Genomic DNA, 21,506 nt, shown 5'->3' with positions numbered 1-21,506 from the left:
CTGCGTTCACCAGCAATTTTTATGTGTGTTGCTTGAAATTCCAGCATCTGCAGATTTCCTCATGTGGCCTTAAGTTTTCTTATTTTTATGTCCCTCTCTCTTAATTAGTGATGTTACAATTCCAGTTTTCCATTCCTCTGGGAGTTTTGGGAGATCACAACACAGGCATTCACTATTTTTGCAGTAACCTCATTGAAAACAATATGGTGAAAACATCAAGTCTGTTGGACTGATTAGACTTCAGTCCCACTAGTTTGACTAGGTCTTTTTCTCCAATGATAGAAATCATTGCAATTACTTCAAGATCCTCCTTCCTATTAACCCTGCAATTTTCCATCATTATAGGGATGTTCTAAGTGTCATCTTTTGTAAAGACTGATCCAAAATGATTATTTAAACTCTTTGTATTTCTCCACTCCCCATTATTAACTTTCCACTCACATCCTCTAAGGGACTAACATTTATTTAAATTGCTCTGTAAAAGATCTCACTTTCTGTTTTTCCCTTACTTGTTTGTTTAATATTATATTCTATCTTACTTTTTATCATAATACTTTTGGCCATTCTTTGCTAGTTTAAAAAAAGTCATCTGATTTTATATGCCAGAGATTGTGGAGACAGTAATTGAATATACTTGTGGTGAAGACTTGATTCAATGACATTTAAACTATGAGGGAATTAGAGGTTATAGAAAGAATATGGGAAGATGGAATCAGGGCCGAGGTTGGATTTGCCATCATCTTATTGATTGACAGAAAAGCTCAAGGAGTCACCTGTGTGTGCCTTCTCCTGTTTCTTATGCTCTTGTAATCTCTGTATTACTTTGCAAATACACACTGCAAACTCCAGCATGGTGATTGGCAGATTCTCTTGCCAACTGCACCTGTGTGCTTGGCTCAGAAAGCATCCAATTTCCAACCTGGTGTCAGCCTATCAAAGGATGAAGGCAAGGTGAACACGCAGATGTTGGAATCCGGAACAAAAAATAGAAAAACTCAATGGGTCAAGCAGTATCTGTGGAGGCAAAAGTTTACTCTTCGTACCTTGCTCAAATTCTGGTTGAAGGAATGAAAAATCTACACGGGACGACCTAATAATGAAATTGTCCACTTGCAGGTTACATAGTTGGATAGAATAGACACTAAAATTAATCTTACCGTCAGGAAATCCTAGCTTCTTAGGAAGATGAAATTGAGATGAGTGTTGCCACTCTGATCAATAGAAAGATTATACAAGGAGCAATAGATCTTCACAGATTGAGACTGAAATAGGAAGTAGACTGCATATCAAAAGAATAGTGTGCCTTGTATGCCTGTCTGTGCATGGTGAGATAACTTTATTTTTGTGGAAAACCGAGTAAACTGAAGTTAATCATGAGTAGCGTCGTTCAAGTTTCAAAATATACCTGGGCAAGTATCACTTACTTGCTTACTTACTGAGAGATACAGCATGTTAGCACAGCATGCACCATCCAATTACGCCCTGTGACCAATTAGCCTACTAACCCGTACATGTTTGGAACGGGGGAGGAAACATGGAGCACACAGAGGAAACCCACATGGTCATGGGGAGAACGTACAAACTCCTTACAGACAGCGGCAGAATTGAACCCATGTTGCTGATGCTATAATAGCATTAAACTAGCCACTCTTCTGTGGACTATGGCCTTTGCGGTTACAGACAGTAAAAATATATTACCTTATTATTTTGCTGAGATCTGAGTTATAGGAAAAGGTTTACTAGGTTAGGAATTTTTTTCTCTGGAGGGGAAGATAATGATGGAAGATTTGAGAGAGGTATTCAAAATTATGAAGGGTATTGATAGGGTAAATGCAAACAGGTTCTTTTTCATTCAGGTTGCAAGAGATTAGATGGGCTGAAGGGCCTGTTTCTCTGCAGTAGTGCTCTTTGACTCTAGGACTTGGACATGTTTCTTAGTCCATGAGCTGGAGAAAAACTAGTTTGAACTTCTCCACCAGTTTGAGTGCTTTGAGATGATGACCCTAAATTACCTTCTGCAGTCATAATGATGGACTGCTTTCTGTCTGATCAAGCCATTCAGAATGTTGCTTCGCAATAATTAGTCAGATTTTTTGGTTAGTAACCTCTTGACCTTTTCACGGTGGGAAAGTGTATTGTGAACATATGTGACGTTGTGGTTCAGTAAGGGAAAATGAAAAGCACCAAACAATGGGTGACTATGGCTGCTTTGCAACAGGAGTCACTCAAGTCGGACAAAACCACAGAGGTTGTGGGGAACCATCAGGTTCTGACCTCAGCGGTATGCTTGTGGGAAGCCACTATCAACAGATAAAAATTAGGCAAACTTCCAGCTTGATAAACACACACGGGATTAAGATTACTTTGCTCACCAGGTGCTATTCATTACAGTAAATTGATTTGTTTTGGATTGGCAAACTTTTGAGTTATTGAAGCCAATATGAGGAAACACCAATGCATCATCCAACACTTAGTAGATCATGTTCTGTTAGTATCACGAATGTGCAAGCACACAGATAAGAGATATGGGTCAGCCAAAGTATAGAACACTGACTTATCTGAAGATTTCATGCAAAGTCAACAAATATCTGACAGTTCTGTAACATTTGCCTTACATTACATGGCTTTGTGAAGCTTTTCAACTTACAAAGAGAAATAAAGGACATAGATAATGATTACAGCCTATCTTGGGGCCATAAGATTAAACTGAGGACTCCAGTAACTTGAGAAAAATTGAGCTCAAAGTACTCAATCAAAACTAATTTCTGCAGTGAGATCTAAAATCAGGACATCAGGCCTCTTACTTGGAAACGTGATATCTGCTCCCACGCTTTACAAGAATTCCAACTTTAGAAAATCTCCAACTGCTGGAGGAACTCTATAAGAACATAAGAACAGAAGAAATAGCAGCAGGAGTCGGCCATCTGGCCCATCGAGCCTGCTCCGCCATTCAATAAGATCATGGCTGATCTGACCATGGACTCATCTCCACCTACCTGCCTTTTCCCCATAACCCTCAATTCCCCTACTATGCAAAAATCTATTCAACCTTGTCTTAAGTGTATTTACGGAGGTAGCCTCTACTGCTTCATGGGGCAGGGAATTCCACAAATAATTCCAATGGGTCAGGCAGCAGAGTGAAATGGACAGTCAACATTTCAGGCTGAAACCCTTCAAATGAAAATGTTTTCTCCATAACATCGTGATGCCTGCCCAGCATGAGAACAGGAAATGTATGCTCCTTGTCTTTGCAGTTATGCTAATAAAGGACTGCCTGATTTACTGCAAAATGAAATGCAGCAAATGGATGACAGTATTGGGAAGTGTGTGGTCATGCACTTTGGTAGAAGGAATAAAAACATAAACTATCTTCTAAATAGGAGGAAGTTTAAAAATCCAAGGAGTCACCCCAACCAAAAACTGTTTCAGCTGCTTCCATCTGGCAAATAGTACCGCAGCATTAAAGCCAGGACCAACAAGTTATGGGACAGCTTCTTTCTACCAGCCACTAGACTTATAAATTCACATGTCTGTACATTGCGATGGAGTCATAACGCAAAGATTTTTACTCCGGACGGATTTACAATTTAAATAAATTCAAATTCAAATAAGAGCAAGGATGTACAGCTGAGGCATTATAAGGCACTGGTGTGACCTCACTTGAAATATTGTGAGCAGATATAGGCTGACATTGGTGAGGGTTCACAAGAATGATTCCGGGAATGAAAGGCATATGGTATGAGACGTGATTGATGGCTCTAGGTCTTTACTCACTAGAATTTAGAAAAATGAGGGGGTAATCTCACTGAAACTTATTGAAAAGGAGCTTTGACCAGTGGCTCACCAGGACATCGGACGTTTTGAGATGAGGGGACTTCAATCAGGTCCACTGCTCAGGTACAAAAGGCAGCAATGGGTTGCTACAGTGAAAAAGAACTTTGGCCAGCAACCATTTGGTATTTAGGATTGATTAGCAAAAGCAAATTAAAGGAAGGCAGGGACAAACGCAGCAGCCGTTGTTGCTGCGGCCATTGTCTAAGTGGACAGACCCAGAGTGGTGATCTTGAGGCTTTAGCTCTTCGAGGCTTCATCGAAGAGATTCTTCAGTCAGAGAAAGCAAAAGAAAAGAGAAGCTCAGGGCTTTTTCCCTTGCCTTCTTTATAACTGCTCAGGTAGGGGCAGAGGAGATGCCAGGCTGGATAATAGCATGCTCCTCTTGCGGGATGTGGGAAGGCAGAAAGAACTCCAGTGTCTCCTGTGAGAAGTGCATCCAGCTGCAGTTTCTAACAATCCACCTTAAGGAGTTGGAGCAGAACTGGATGAACTCTGGATCATTCAAGAGGCTGAGGGAGTGAGAAATGGGGCATGTAGAGAGGTAGCTATACCCAAAGTGCAGGGCACAGGGAGCTGGTGATAGTCAAGAAGGACAAAGGGGTTAAGGAGCTAGTGCAGAGTACCTCTGTGGCCATCTCTCTCAACAACAAGTATATCACTTTGGATATTGTCAGGGTGAAGTGGGGGAGTTGACCAAATAGAGGAGAGTCACAGTGGTCAGGTCTATAGCACCGAGATTGCCTCTGTGACTCAGAAAGGAAAGGGGAAGAAGAGGCACGCTGTGGTGATAGGTGATTCATTAGTTAGGGGATAGGACAGGAAGTTTTGTGGATGAGGTCGAGATTGCTGGAATGTATGTTGCCTCTTGGACCAAGTCGTCAGCATTCTTAAGTGGGAGGGTGCACAGCCAGAAGTCATGGTCCATGGACGTACTAATGACATGGGTAGGACAACTGACAAGGTTCTGCATAGGGAGTTCAGGGAGTTAGGTGCAAAGTTAAAGGGCAAATCTCCAGAGTTATGATCTCAGGATTGCAAGAACTAAAAGTAAGATACAAGCTGAAATAGGTAAAGAACAATGTGGTTTTGCGAAAGACAAAGGTACAAGAAACGCGATATTGATGTTAAGGATACTATCAGAACGAGCTATCCAAGTGCAAAAAGATTTGTTTGTTTGTTTTATCGACTACACAAAAGCATTTGATAAAGTGAAGCTCAATAAGTTATTTGAAATATTATAGGAAACTCCAGATCTAGATTAGAAAGACCTCTGCCTAATCAGAAATCTGTACTGGGAACAAACTGCCGCTGTAAGAATAGATGGAGAAGTAAGTCAGTTTACGAAAATCAAGAGAGGCGTTAGACGAGGGTGTGTTTTCTCCCCTGATTTATTTAATGTGTACAGTGAAACAATATTACAAAAAATAAGAGACATCTTGGGAATCAAATTTGGTGGTGAAAACATCAATAATTTCAGATATGCGGATGACACTGTGTTAATTGCAAGTACAGAGGAAGAACTACAAAACTTAATTGATATAGTTGTTGAAGAAAGTGCAAAAATGGGTCTATCTATCAATTGCAAAAAGACAGAATGTATGGTGATGTCCAAAAAGAAGGAGAATCCTATCTGCAAGCTGAGAATAAACGGGGAAGACATAAAACAAGTACAGAACCTTTGCTACTTAGGAAGCTGGGTGACATCAGATGGCAGGTGTGACATGGACATCAAAAGAAGAATAGGGATGGCAAAAGACACCTTTACAAGAATGAAGAGTATACTGACCAACACTAAACTAGGCATGACAACCCACCTCAGAGTACTGAAATGTTATGTTTATCCAGTTATGTTATATGGATCAGAATGTTGGACATTATCTAGTAACATGAGGAAATGAATTGAAGCAGCAGAGATGTGGTTTTTGAGGAGGATGCAAAGAATATCATGGATGAAATGAATATCTAACAAAGATGTCATGAACAGAGCAAGCACAAAAAGAGAAATAATGTATGAGATCATGAAAAGGCAACGTAACTTCATTGGACATGTGATTAGGAGAGAGGAATTAGAATGCATGGTAATTATGGGAAAGATGGTAAGGAAGAAAGCAAAAGGAAGGCAGAGACAAATGATGATGGAGACAGCAGCCAGAGAACTGGAAATGAATACCAATGAATTGATCCACTTGACCTGAAACAGGAGTGTGAGGGCCATGGTAGTCAAAGCTCAATCTGGCTATGGCACCCGATGATGGTGATGATCTGTGCCACGTGCTAGTAAGACCAGAACTAGGAAGATTACACAGTTTAATATGTGGCTAAGGAGTTGGTGTTGGAGGGAGGACGTAAGATTTTTGGATCATTGGGCTCTCTTCCAGAGAAGGTGGAACCTGTACAGAAGGGAGAGTTTGCTCCTGAACTGGAGGGGGACTAATATCTTAGTGGGAAGGTTTGTTAATGCTGCATGGTGGGGTTTAAACTAGACTGGCAGAGGGATGGGAATAAGAGTGCCAGTACAGTTAGTGGAGAGGTTGTGGAGGCAGATGTTGGTAAGACCTCAGATAAAGTTAAGAATCAAAAGATTGGGAATGGTGTGACTAATGTCCTGATCTGCAGATATTTCAATGTCAGAAGTATCATTGGAAAGGTGGATGATAGTGCTGAAGATGAGGTAGCTGGTTTACAAATAGAGGCAATGTGTAATGAGAATCCTAGCAAAGGCAGGCTGCTGATAGGGCAAAATTGCGGTCAACAGGATGAATTGCAATGTAAAAGGTGGACAACATCAAAAAGGGTGAATACAGGACTGAAGGTGTTATATTTGAAGGCACACCGAATATGGAATAAGGTAGGGGAACAGGAGTGGCCTCTACGAAAAGGACAGGCTGCACTTGAATCCCAGGGGGACAAATATCCTGGCGGGGAGGTTTGCAGAGGCTATTGGGGAGTGTTTAATCTAGGATTGCTGGGGGGGGCGGTGGTGGGAACCAAACTGAGGAGACTGGGGAAGAGGAGGTTGGCTCACAAATAGAGAAAGCTTGGAGACAGTGTGAGAGGGAGGATAGGCAAGTGATACAGAAGGGACGTGCTCAGATCGATGGTTTGAGATGTGTCTATTTTAATGCAAGGAGTATCATGGACAAAGCAGATGAGCTTAGAGTGTAGATCAGTATTTGGAGCTATGATGTTGTGGCTGTTACAGAGACTTGGATGGCTCAGGGGCAGGAATGGTTACTTCGAGTGCCAGGCTTTGGATGTTTCAGAAAGGACAGGAAGGGAGGCAAAAGAGGTGGGGTGTGGCACTGTTGATCAGAGATAATGTCAAGTCTGCAGAAAAGGAGCAAGACATGGAGGGATTGTCTACGGAGTCTCTGTGGGTGGAAGTTAGGAACAGGAAGGGGTCAATAACTCTACTAAGTGTTTTTTATAGACCACCCAATAGTAACAGGGACATTGAGGATTAGATAGGGAGACAGATTCTGGAAAGGTGTAATAATAACAAGGTTTGTTGTGGTGGGAGATTTTAATTTCCCAAATTTCGATTGGCATGTGCCTAGGGCGAGGGGTTTGGATGGGATGGAGTTTGTTAGGTGTGTTCAGGAATGTTTCTTGACACAATATGTAGATAAGCCTGCAAGAGGAGAGACTGTACTTGATCTGGTATTGGGAAATGAACCTGGTCAGGTTCAGATATCTCAGTGAGAGAGCATTTTGGAGATAGTAACACACATCAAAGTTGCTGGTGAACGCAGCAGGCCAGGCAGCATCTGTAGGAAGAGGTGCAGTCGACGTTTCAGGCCGAGACCCTTCGTCAGGATAGTGATCACAATGCTATTTCCTTTACCATAACATTGGAGAGGGAAAGGAACAGACAAGTTAGGAAAGCATTTAATAGGAGTAAGGGGAAATATGAGGTTATCAGGCAGGACGCTTGGAAGCATAAGTTGGGAACAGATGTTCTCAGGGAAATGTACAGAAGAAATGTGGCAAATATTCAGGGGATATTTGTGTGGAGTTCTGCATAGGTGTGTTCCAATGAGACATGGAAAGGATGGTAGAGTACAGGAATAGTGCTGTATAAGGGCTGTCGTAAATCTAGCCAAAAAGAAAAGAAGAGCTTATGAAAGGTTTGAAAAACTAGGTAATGACAGAGATCTAAAAAATTATAAGGCTGGCAGGAAGGAGCTTAAGAAAGGGATTAGGAGAGCTAGAAAGGTGCCTTGAAAAGGCCTTGGTGGACAGAATTAAGGAAAACCCCAAGGCATTCTACAAGTATGTGAAGAGCAGGAGGACAAAATATGAGAGAATAGGAGCAATCAAGTGTGACTGTGGAAACACACATCAAAGTTGCTGGTGAACGCAGCAGGCCAGGCAGCATCTCTAGGAAGAGGTACAATCGGCTTTTCAGGCCGAGACCCTTCATCAGGACTATCTGAAGGAAGAGTTAGTAAGAGATTTGAAAGTGGGAGGGGGAGGGGGAGATCCAAAATGATAGGAGAAGACAGGAGGGGGAGGGATGGAGCCAAGAGCTGGACAGGTGATTGGCAAAGGGGATACGAGAGGGTCATGGGATAGGAGGTCCGGGAAGAAAGACAAGGGGGGGGGAACCAGAGGATGGGCAAGGGGTATAGTCGGAGGGACAGAGGGAGAAAAAGGAGAGTGAGAGAAAGAATGTGTATATAAAAATAAATAACAGATGGGGTACGAGGGGGAGGTGGGGCATTAGCGGAAGTTAGAGAAGTTGATGTTCATGCCATCACCTGTGAGTCGGCTGGGGTGATATACTGCGTCCGGTGCTCCCGATGTGGCCTTCTATATATTGGCAAGACCCGACGCAGACTGGGAGACCGCTTTGCTGAACACCTACGCTCTGTACGCCAGAGAAAGCAGGATCTCCCAGTGGCCACACATTTTAATTCCATATCCCATTCCCATTCTGACATGTCTATCCATGGCCTCCTCTACTGTAAAGATGAAGCCACATTCAGGTTGGAGGAACAACACCTCGTATTCCGTCTGGGTAGCCTCCAACCTGATGGCATGAACATTCCCTCCCACCCCCTTGTCTTTCTTCCCGGACCTCCAGTCCCATGATCCTCTTGTATCCCCTTTGCCAATCACCTGTCCAGCTCTTGGCTCCATCCCTCCCCCTCCTGTCTTCTCCTATCATTTTGGATCTCCCCCTCCCCCTCCCACTTTCAAATCTCTTACTAACTCTTCCTTCAGTTAGTCCTGACGAAGGGTCTCGGCCTGAAACGTCGACTGTATCTCTTCCTAGAGATGCTGCCTGGCCTGCTGCGTTCACCAGCAACTTTGATGTGTGTTGCTTGAATTTCCAGCATCTGCAGAATTCCTGCTGTTTGTGACTGTGGAAAAGTGTGTATGGAACTGGAAGAGATAACAGAGGTACTTAATGAGAACTTTGCATCAGCATTCATTACGGAAAAGGATCTTGGCAATTGTAGGGATGACTTGCAGTGGACTGAAAAGCTTGAGCATGTAGATATTAAGAAAGAGGATGTGCTGGAGCTTTTGGAAAGCATCAATTTGGATATGTTTCTGGGACCGGACGAGATGTTCCCCAGGCTACTGTGGGAGGTGAAGGAGGAGATTGCTGAGCCTCTAGCGATGATCTTTGCATCGTCACTGGGGATGGGAGAGGTTCCGGGGGATTGGAATGTTGAAGATGTTGTTCCATTATTCAAGAAAGGGAGTAGAAATAGCCCAGGAAATTAGAGACTAGTGAGTCTTACTTCAGTGGTTGGTAAGTTGAAGGAAAAGATCCTGAGAGGCAGGAGTTATGAACATTTGGAGAGGCATAATACGATTAGCAACAGTCAGCGTGGCTTTGTGAAAGGCAGGTCGTGCCTTACAAGCCTGATAATTTTTTTGAGGATGTGACTAATCACATTGAGGAAGGCAGAGCAGTAAATGTAGTGTATATGGATTTCAGCAAGGCATTTGACAAGGTACTCCATGCAAGGCTTATTGAGAAAGTAAAGAGGCATCGGATCCAAGGGGCCCTTGCTTTGTGGATCCAGAACTGACTTGCCCGCAGAAGGCAAAGAGTGGTTGTAGATGGGTCATATTCTGCATGGAGGTCGGTGACCAGTGGTGTGCCTCAGGGATCTGTTCTGGGACCTCCTACTCTTCATGACTTTTATAAATGATCTGGATGACGAAGCGGAGGGATGGGCTAGTAAATTTGCTGATGACACAAAGGTTGGGGGTGTTGTGAATAGTGTGGAGGGCTATCAGAGGTTACAGCAGGACTTTGATAGGATGCAAAACTGGGCTGAGAAGTGGCAGATGGAGTTCAACCCAGATAAGTGTGTGGTGGTTCATTTTGATAGGTCAAATATGATGGCAGAATATAGTACTCTTGACAGTGTGGAGTATCAGAGGGATCTTGGGTTCCGGGTCCATGGGACACTCAAAGCTGCTGCACACATTGACTGTGTGGTTAAGAAGGCATGTGATGTATTGGCCTTCATCAACCATGGGATTGAGTTCAAGAGCTTATAGGTAATGGTACAGCTATATAGGACCCTGGTCAGACCCCACTTAGAGTACTGTGCTCAGTTCTGGTCGCCTCACTACAGGAAGGACATGGAAACCATAGAAAGAGAGCAGAGGAGATTTACAAGGATGTTACCTGGATTGGGGAGCATACCTTATGAGAATAGGTTGAGTGAACTCGGCCTTTTCTCTTTGGAGCGACGGAGGATGAGAGGTGACCTGATAGAGGTGTACAAGATGATGAGAGGCATTGATCGTGTGGATAGTCGGAGGCTTTTTCCCCAGGGCTGAAATGGCTAGCACAAGAGGGTACAGTTTTAAGGTGCTTGGAAGTAGGTGCAGAGGAGATGTCGGGGTAAGTTTTTTACACAGAGAGTGGTGAGTGCGTGGAATGGGCTGCCGGTGACGGTGGTGGAGGCGGAAACTATAGGGTCCTTTAAGAGACTCCTGGATAGGTATATGGAGCTTAGTAAAATAGAGGGCTGTTGGTAACCTAGGTAATTTCTAAAGTAAGTACATGTTCGGCACAGCATTTTGGGCCGAAGGGCCTGTATTGTGCTGTAGGTTTTGTATGTTTCTGTTTCTAACATGTAGCACAGTTGCAAACTGGCACGTACGATGTTGTCTTCTCCGTGGATTGTCACCTTGACACGTTGGAGGAGCTTATGTGGTCCTGAGATCCCGAAAGCGATGCCGTCTGGAGCTACGCTCCTGGTAGAGTCACCCATGGCGTTAAGGTCGAGGGTGAGGTCCCTGACCAAGAACAATCCAACCAAGACCTCAACTGTGGAACAGGCAGACGAAGTTACTTCAAACACAACGGCTGTGAAGGTGGTTGAAGTCTGCAAAAAATCCATCAGCTCCAGTCGTCGTGATTTCCATGCCATTGGGATCAGTTTGTTGATTTGTGAAGTATCGTGTGCTTCTTGGAGTGCAACATCAAGTACATGTTAAACAAATACACACAGAGGCGTCTTCACTCTGTGGGCCACTTCTTCAAGTCTTTTGGCGATCAGGGAGGGTGACAGGAGCAGGCAATGCGATGGCTGGAAGCTCCTAGTCAAGATCCGGCACAAAAATTTGGACTCATAAGCCACTTGAGAACCCATAAATAGATCAACAGAACGAAGACCATCATCCTCCAGAACAAGGGGTCACAGTTTGAGGATAAAGGAGAAGTCTTTTAGGACCGAGATGAGGCAAAGCTTCTTCACACAGAGAGTGGTGAATCTGTGGAATCCTCTGCCACAGGAAACAGTTGAGGCCAGTTCATTGGCTATATTTAAGAGAGAGTTAGATATGGCACTTGTGGCTAAAGGGATTGGGGGTATGGAGAGAAGGCGGGTATAGGGTTCTGAGTTGGATAATCAGCCATGATCGTACTGAATGGCGGTGCAGGCTCGAAGGGCTGAATGGCCTACTCCTGTACCTATTTTCTATGTTTCTATGTTTCTATCCTCGACCTTGAGGGATAGCCACAACGATGATGTTGAGGGCATCACTGAATCATGGCTGAAAGAAACTTATAGCTGTGAGATTATTGTCCAAGGATACACAATGTATCGAAAGGACAAGTGGAAAGGCAGAGGGAGCGGCATTGCTCTGTTGAAATCAAGTCATTAGAAAGAGGTGACATAAGGTTGGAAGGTGTTGAATCACTGTGGATAGAGCTACGGAACTGCAAGGGTAAAAAGAACCCAATGGGAGTTGTATACAGGCTCCCAAATTGCAACAGGAGATAGAAAATGCTTGCCAAAAGGGCATGGGAGAGTTCAATAAGAAGGTATATTGGGAAAATCAACTGGGCTAGATTTTAGAAGGGGGAATTTCTAGAGTGCCTTTGAAGTGGCTTTTCAGAGCAGCTTGGGATTGAGCCCATGAGGGTATCAGCTGTTCTGGATTGGGTGATGTGCAATGAAGCAGATTTGATTAGAGAGCTTAAGGTAAGAGAACTTTTAGGGGAAAGTGAACATAATATGTTTGAATTTACCCAGAAATTTGAGAAGGAGAAGCTGAAGTCTGATGTATCAGTATTACAGGAGTATAGGGAATTGCAGAGGCATGAGAGAGGAATTGGCCAGATTTTATTGGAAAAGAGCACCAACAGGGATGTTGGCAGAGCAGTAATGGCTGGAATTCCTAGAAGCAATTTGGAAGGCACAGGATATCTATTTCCTAAAGAGGAAGGAGTATTCTAAAGGCAAGATGACACAACCATAGCTAACAAGAGGAGTCAAAACCAACATAAAAGCCAAAGAAAGGCCATATAATAGAGGAAAAATAATTGGGAAGTTAGAGGATTGGGAAGCTTTTAAAAAACAACAGAAAGCAGCTAAACATTAAGAAGGTAAAGATGGAATACGAAAGTAAGCTAGCCAATAATATTAAAGAGGATACCAAAAGCTTCTTCCAATACATTAAGTGTAAAAGAGAGGTGAGAGTGGATATTGGACCGCTGGAAAACAATGCTGGAGAGGTAGTAATGGGGGACAACAAAATGGCGGATGATTTGAATAAGTAATTGGAATCATTCTTCACTGTGTAATGCACTAGCAGTATGGTTGAATTTCCAAGTGTCAGGGGTCATGAAGTGTGTGAAGTTACTTTAACTAGAGATGAGTTTCTCGGGAAACTGAAAGGTCTGAATATAGATAAGTCACCTGAACCAGATGGAACGCACCGTAGGATTCTGAAAGAGGTGGCTAAAGAGATCCTGGAGGCACTAGTAATGATCTTTCAAGAATCTTTAGACTCTGGAATGGTTTCAGAAGACTGGAAAATAGCAAATATCACTCCACTCTTCAAGAAGGGAAAGAGGCAGAAGAAAGGAAATTATAGGCCAGTTAGTCTGACCTCAGTGGTTGGGAAGATATTGGAGTAGATGGTTAAGGATGTGGTTTCAGGTTACTTGGAGATACATGATAAAATAGACCATAGTCAGCATGGTTTCCTCAAGGGAAAATCTTGCCTGATAAATCTTTTGGAATTCTTTGAAGTAATAACAGGCAGGATAGACAAACAAGAATTGCTTGATTCCACATGTTTGGAGTTTCATAAGTTCTTTGACAAGGTGCCACACATGAGGCTGCTTAACAAGCTATGAGCCCATGGTATTGTAGGAAAGATTCTAGCATATATAAAACAATTACTGATTGGCAGAAGGCAAAGAGTGGGAATAAACGAAGCCTTTTCTGGTTGGTTGGCGGTGACTAGTGGTGTTCCACAATGGTCTGTGTTTGGACAGATTCTTTTTACATTATATGTCAATGATTTGGATGGTGTAATTGATGGCTTTGTGTCATGGTCCGGTCTGTGAAGTCCCCATTCCAGTTCACGGTCCGGTCCGTGGACTCAGGACTCTGGGTCTTCCGGCTGACCCTTGTTTGAGTTAATCATAGGCACCTGATTCCCATCTTTGGGCTTGCAATATAAGTAGCCTTGAGGTTGAGTGTGGGCTGCTGGTTTGTCTTGTCAGTCCCCCTTCGAGCAACCTGCTGATGAAACCATTTGTGATCTCTAGGCCTGGTTGGAGGACGACTGCTTCATGGAGCCTTGTTGCCACTTGTAGTAGTCTTTGTGGTATGTATTCAGCAGTTTCCTGGGCCAGCTGTGTGGCTGCCAGCCACTCCGAGCTAGGTAGGGATCTGGCTGTTTCTGTAGCCAGCTGAGGTTGCTGGCTGAACTGAGACTTGGAGCTACCCCAGAGCAGAAATGGAGCTGTCTGTTGTTCTTTGGTGTTTGTCTCTTCTTGTCCTTGCCTCTGTGGGATAAGTCAGGCTGTCCTGCTGTTGCCCTGCGGGGGGTCATATCTTGTCTTGTCTTGTCCTCGTTTCCGTGGGGTAAGTCAGGCTGTCTTGCTGTTACCCTGTGTGGGGACATGTCTTGTCTTGTCTTTGCCTCTGTTGGGTAAGTCTGGTTGTCCTGCTGTTACCCAACAGATGGACCTGTCCCACCTTGGTGTGGAGAAGTTGAGTCCTGGCTTGCCTTAGGATAAGTCCTGGCTCTATGTCTATTTTCTGTCCTGTCTCATGTTAGTGTTGTGTTAAAGATGAGTCCCGGCTTGTTGAAGGATAAGTCCTGGCTCTATGTTGATGTTTAGTTCCCAGTCTGTCTCTGAGCTCCAAGAACCCAAGCCTCGATGATCCCAAGCCAAGCTCCAAGAACCCAAGCCTCGAGGATCAAAAGCCAAGCTCAAGACCCAAAACACCAAGCCTCGAGGATGTCAAGCCAAACTCCAAGAACTCAAGCCTCGAGGATCCCAAGCCAAGCTCAAGACCCAAGACCCCCAAGCCTCGTGGATCCCAAGCCAAGCTCAAGACCCAAGACCCCAGCCTCGAGCTATGTCATGTCCTTGCCTGGTTCTGGGGTCAGAGCTCGAGGCAAGACCCAGGTTCTGGGTCCTTGTCCAGTCTCGGGCTGGGAGTCCAAGCCTTGTCTCCTAGTCCATAGTTTTTAGTCCTGGTCCTGCTTTCCCTAGCCCCACTCTGCATTTTTGTCCCTGCTCCTTGCCTGAATTCTGTCACGTCCCTACTCTAGTCAAGTCCTGTTCTTTGTACTTCAGTGTCTGTGTCTTGCATTTGGGTCTGTTACCAACACCACATTGTGACACTTTGTTGCAAAGTTTGCAGATGATATGAAGGTAGAAGGGACAAGTAGTTTGAGGAAGTAGGCTGCAGAAGGACTTAGACAGATTAGGAGAATGGGGAAAGAAATAGCAGATGGAATACAGTGTCAGGAATTGTTTGGTAATGCACTTCGGTAGAATAAGTTAAAGGGTTGACTATCTTCTAATACAAAAAGCTGAGTTGCAAAGGTCTTGGGAGTCCTTGAGCAGGTTTCCCTAAAGGTTAATGTGCAGGCTGAGTCAGTGGTGATGAATGCAAATGTGATGATAGCATTCATTTCAAGAGGACTGGAATATAAAAGCAAAGATGTAATGTTGAGACTTTATAAAGCACTGGTGAGGCCCCACTTGAAGTATTGTGAGCAGTTTTGGGCCCCTTATTTTGGAAAGAATGTGCTGAAACGGGAGAGAGTTTACAGAAGGTTCACAAAAATGATTCCAGGATTGAATGGCTTGTCATATGTAGAGTGTCTGATAGCTCTGGGCATGTATTCAACGGAATTCCAAAGAATAAGGGGTGACCTCATTGAAAGCTATTGAATGGTGAAAGGCCTATCACAAACAAGAGAAAATTTGCAGATGCTGGAAATCCAAGCAGCACACACAAAATGCTGGAGGAACTCAGCAGACTAGGCAGCATCTATGGAAAAGGGGGCAGTCGGCGTTTGGGCTGAAACCCTTCATCATTCCTAAGCCCGAAATGTCGACTGTACTCTTTTCCATAGATGCTGCCTGGCCTGCTGAGTTCCTCCAGCATTTTGTGTGCGTTGAATGCTGAAAGTCCTTGATAGAGTAGATGTTGAGAACATGTCAAAGACTAGAGGATGCAGCTTCAGAAAAGAGGGGCATGCTTTTAGAACGGAGATGAGGAGGAACTTCTTTAGCCAGAGAGTAGCGAATCTGTGGAATTTTTTTCCATATGCAGCTGTGCAGGCCAGGTCTTTATGCATATTTAAGTAGGAGATGATAGATTCTTGATTGGTCAGGGCATGAAGGGATACAGAGAGAAGGCAGGAAATTGGCACTGAGAGGATAATTGGATCAGCCATGATGAAAAGTTAGAGCAGACTCGATGGGCCAAATGGCCTAATTCTGCTCCTATATCGCATGGTCTTATGGAATGTTAAAAGTTCTGGATAGAATGGATCTGGAGAGGATGTTTCCTATAGTGAGGGACTCTAGGGCACTCTCAGAATAGAGGGACGTCCATTTAGAATGGAGATGAGGAGGAATTTCTTCAGTCAGAGGATGCTGGATCTGTTGAAGTCATTGCCACTGGTGGCTGTGGAGTCTAGGTCATTGGGTATATTTAAGGTAGAGGTTAATAGGTTCTTGATTGTTCAGGGTGTGAGAGGTTACAGGGTAAAGACAAGGAAATGGGGTCAAGAGGGAAATGGATTAGCCATGATGGAATGGTGGAGCAGACTCGATGTGTAAATGGCCTAATTCTCCTCCAATGTCTTGTTGTCTAAGACCTGCAGCTACCGTTTTTCTTTGCATTCCAGGCCGTGTTCAAGAAAACACCATAGCTATATTTGATGACGTTAAAAATACTTTTCTCAAAGTTAAAGTTGAGTTCTTTGCCATGCTTGAGTTTAGTATCATATGCACAAGTACATGTTACACTGAAAAGCTGAATCACAGGCACATCGCATCTGATAAAGAATATTCACATGAAAAACACAAATCAGCCACAAAGTGTACACAAGAAAGACAGCAAACAGAACAAAAAAAGCCTTCTGTAGTGCAAGGTGGTCAAAGTGTTGCTGCACTCAGATAGTGATTAGGACTGTGCCGTTTGGTTCAAGAACAAAATGATTGAAGAGAAATAGTTATTCTTGAACCTAGTGGTATGGGACTTTAGGGTTTTGTACTTCCTGCACGATGGCCGCTGGAAAGAAATGGCGTGGCCCTGTTGGTGGGGTTCTTTGATGACTTGTATTGCCTACTGGAGTTCAGGATTGAGCCCAGCTCTCTGAAGCTCTGAGGCAGCAGCTTTACTAGCTATACCATCGTGTTGCTTAACTTCACTGAGATGGCGTTAGATGTTACCAGGTAATACATTTATTTATTGCGATACAGTCTGGAATAGGCTCTTCCAACCCTTTGAGCTGCGCGCCCAGCAATCTTGACTTAATCCTAGCCCAATCACAGGACAATTTGCAACAACCAATTAACCTACCAATCAGTGTGTCTTTGGACTGTGGGAGGAAACCTACGTGGTCATGGGCAGCAGCGGGAACCCGGGATGCCTGCACTGTGTTGTGCTAACCACTATGCTACCATGCCACCACCCCAAAGTTACATGGTGCAGTTACATGGGAAGTAACTGACAACAATTTATTTTCACCCATACAGATTGAGAGACCTCAAGAGAACAGAATTGATAGAGCACTAACTAATGCCATGCTAAAAATAGGGTCAACTAGAAATGTAAATGGGTGTTTGATAGTCACTACAGACTTGATGGGTTGGAGAGCGTGCTTCGCTGTTCGATGACTCTGTTAGATGATTCATGCAATTGGTCTGGAACTGTTTATGGCTTAGAGAAGGGGTGAACCAATTGGTGATCTTGAAAAACAATGACAAGAATTTTACAATGGATTGTTTATCCTGGAACTCTTGCACAGGGTAATTGACTCTGTGCCTGAAAGACTGCATTAGAACTGTTTTGTACGGACAACAGTTGGAATTTCTGTCATTATTTTCTCAAAAATTAGCTGGAACTTTGGGAAAGGTTCACGGAAGGCAATAGCATAATTACTATTAATGTGATTTCTCTGGATTCTCCACAGATGTTTTACAGAGGACATTCGGGATAGCACCTATGGAAGCTCAGCTTCCATGTTTCTGAATGAAGCTGATCAGAAATGGCTTCCAGCTTATGGACTAAACAGGTCAAATTTCATGAAGGTCTTGGAAGTTTGGCACTACGACCGTAAGTAATTCACTTCCCAGAGATATCAATTAATGGGTACCAACAGTATGTTCCAGGACATTGCTTAACCTCAAACACTTTGTAATTTAATATATGATATTCATCTGGCCTGAGGACCTCGATCCTGGTTTGCTTTTCCGCTTGTCAAGAAGAATTGCTTCAAACTGAGGAACTGTAACATACGGAATGTTGCCAAGGTTGAGGAAGGTATTCCTGTCAAAAAATAACTAGTTTCTGGCAAAGTGAAGGCTGATTAGATTGCCAGAGGAACCAAAGTATTGGGGTGGTGAGGAATTCCATAAGCTGACACAATGAGTGTCATTTTACTTTCCCATGCTCAATGGGAACACACATCAGGCATCTGATCTCATGTTCCCAATCATATCATCCATAGAAATCCTTGGGAGTACACTCCTCAGTTCCTCATAGTCACTCTGAATGGGAGCGGCTGTAAACCAGTTTTGTATATTTGCCCTCTGTGTTTGCATAATTACCTCTTTAATCATGTTTTCAAAGTGATAGCTTCAGTCAGCTATTCCTCATAGAACTTTGCTTTGCAATAGCGTCCGACTTATAACCTTAGGGAGCTTAGCTTTATTTGTCACGTGTACATTGAAGTAGAGTGCAATGTGCTTTTTTGCATCAACAACCAACGTAGTCTGAATGTGTACTGGAGGCAGCCCACAAATGTCACCACGCTTCTGGCACCACCACTTACTATCCCTTACTAATCCAACAATGTGGGAGGAAAATACAGCACTCAGAGGAATCCCACATGGTCAGAGGAGAACATAGAAACTCTTTACAGACACCAGCAGATTTGAACTCTGGTTGCCGATCACTGACACTGTAAAGCTTTATGCTAACCACTACACTAAGTGGTTCCTAAAACGTGTCTGGTTTGTTACCGCTCTTCATCTTCATCATTATTTATCCTCAGAATTCTGAAGGTTGGTATTGGTAAGTGTGTCAGATCGCATGACAATTGCCCCTTACAAATCAAATTCAAGCCAGTGAATAATTCCTGCAAGATATTGGCCTGCCTAGCCACTTTTGCAGTCTGCTGTCATTGGTCTGTAGTGATCTTGACTAATCCTGGTGGCTCGCTCCAAGATTAACTTGAACTACAGTAGGGGAGCATCACTTAGAGTTAAATTCCTTCCACACAGGGTGAAGGAAGTAATGGAAGTCACTATCTGGGGTATCGTGCCAGATGATTAAGCACTGGCTGTTATAGGGCGAAGACAAGGTGGCGCTGTTGAACCATGGCAGCATGGTGCATGCAGCTATTGAAATTTTGGCTGAGAGGTGCCACAACAGTAATCTCTCATTCAACGTCAGCAAGACCAAGCCACTGATTTTTGACTTCAGGAGGAGGAAACCGAAGGTCCATGAGCCAGCCGTTATCGAGAGAACAGAAGTGGAGAGGGTCAGCAATTTTAAATTCCTGAGTGGTATCATTTCAGAGGATCTGCCCTGGGTCCAGCACGTAATTTCAATTTCAAAAAAAGCCCAGCAGCATCTCTACTTCCTTAGGTGTTTGCGAAGATTTGGCATGATATCTAAAACTTTGTCAGAATTCCAGAGATATGTGGTGGAGATTATATTCACTGGTTGCCTCATGGCCTGAAATGGAAATACAAATGCCCTTGAATAGAAAATACTACAGTTGGTAATGGATACGGCCAGGTCCATCATGTGTAAAGTCCTCCCAACCACTAAGCACATATACACAAAGTGCTGTTGCAAGAAAGCAGCATCCATTATCAAGGACCCCACCATTGCCCTCTTCTCACTGTTACCTTCAAGAAGAGGAAACAGGAGCCTCAGGACCCACACCACCGGGTTGAGGAACATTTATTACCCCTCAACCATCAGTCTCTTGAACCAGGGGGCATAACTTCACTCAACTTCATTAGCCCTATCACTGAACTATTCCCGCAACCTATAGACTCACTTTCTAGGGCTCTTCATCACATGTGTTTGATATTTATTGCTTATTTATTATTATTTTCTTTTGCATTTGCAGTTTGTTGTCTTTTGGACATTGGATATTTGCTCATCATGTTGCGTACAGTCTTTCATTGATTCTATGGTTTTTCTTAGATTTATGCCCACAAGAAATTGAATCTCAGGGTTGTATATGGTGACATATAACTACTTTGATAATAAATTTACTTCGAACTTTGAACTTTGAAGTGGTGAGTAGAAGGAGGAATATGGGGGAATAGAAAATTTCAGAGAATGCCACCAGTAAAGATTGAAGAGAAATAAAAGCAGGCATAATTTTGGCATGGGTTACAATGATTTACTGTGACTCTTGCAAGGATTTGACATTTACTGTAAAAGCTCATTGCTCACTTCCATGTGGAAGGTCTGCTTCCTGTTTCACACTTCATCTGTGTGATGATATCAGAGGCCCCATCAATGCAAGGTCATTGGCAGTGTGGCCTCTTGTAGTTAAACTCTATGACTAGTGTGTAAGCATCTGTAGGCCGTTTGACATTTTGTTATATCTATCATAGCTGGAAAAGTTCAACTTTGATTTACGTAGGCTGCCAATTTGCCAACAGCCGCTTAGAAGTACGCACTTAATGATTGTTTTATGTCTTGTGAATACAGTAGATGTTCTATATGTTTTTAATCATCTAATGTCTGAGGTTCCATAAAAATGGGATGATAAATTATTACTGTAGAATTGGCTGGCTTCCCACTCGCACTTCATGAAAATATTTATAGCATACTTTAGTGTAGCAACAGCCACAATATATCGATTAGAAGGCTTGGTTGAGAGCATCCTACAGTTGACCAGCCCTTGCCAGTGGTTGGACCAGTGAGCCTCAGAGTGCCAAATACAGCAGGCCTAGTAACACAAGAGATCTAAGAGTTGGCAAAGATGTAAGTGTTTGTTGATTTGCCCAACTCAAATATTTATGTATAACATATCTGAAATGAGATGAGTATAAGCAGGTTCACCTCTTTGCTTAACTTAACAGAGAGAAAGGAAATGAGAGTCGGTGTCAACAAGGAGATCCCTATATATCAATCAGCTGATGTGGTGTTGGCCCCTTTTAATTTTTGTCCCAATAGTGTGATATAATCAGAACATTCAAAAGGAATGTACTGCAATTTTCTACTTCTGCCCTGTTAAAATAACAAGCCTCCAAAATTTCATTTTCTCATAGTACTACCTTGAAGTGGATTACCTGGTCGATTTCTTTTGAGCACTGATAAGAATTAAAGTAAGTACAGATTGAATGATGTCTGCTATAGATTAGCTAGGGAGTGAAAGAGATAAAAGGCAAGCAGCATTTCAGCTAGTTGTATGTTATATTACTAGCTGTAATTAAACATTTTATAGCTAGCAGAAATGTTTCTTTGACAAACTTCAGTTTATTGGTTTGTTACTTTGTATGAGTATCCTAAACTGTAAAGTAAACTTAACTCTAAAATAACTTTTGACAGAGTCTGTCATGTAAATCAATATCTATCATTCAACACAACAGCATAACAGATGGCGCTAAATTTTATATAATCACACAAAACAGCTGATGAAATGACACAAAGAAATGAAGTTACTTCAGACCAGCA

The 21,506-nt window shown here is 43.1% G+C and overlaps 1 long non-coding RNA gene across 1 annotated transcript in view; it reads left to right on the top strand.

The window, feature by feature from the left end:
• The window catches only part of LOC140199733 (uncharacterized), a 96,332-nt gene that overhangs the window by 35,178 nt on the left and 39,648 nt on the right, over positions 1–21,506 (top strand). The window contains exon 4 of the long non-coding RNA XR_011886478.1: positions 17,773–17,915. This is a non-coding gene — a long non-coding RNA (uncharacterized lncRNA). The remainder of the gene's footprint in view (positions 1–17,772; positions 17,916–21,506) is intronic.

This window comes from Mobula birostris, chromosome 6 (genome assembly GCF_030028105.1).
Source record: "Mobula birostris isolate sMobBir1 chromosome 6, sMobBir1.hap1, whole genome shotgun sequence".
NCBI classification, from domain to species: domain Eukaryota; kingdom Metazoa; phylum Chordata; class Chondrichthyes; order Myliobatiformes; family Myliobatidae; genus Mobula; species Mobula birostris.
Note: the sequence above shows the minus strand (reverse complement) of the source record. Positions and strands in the feature narration are given on the sequence as shown.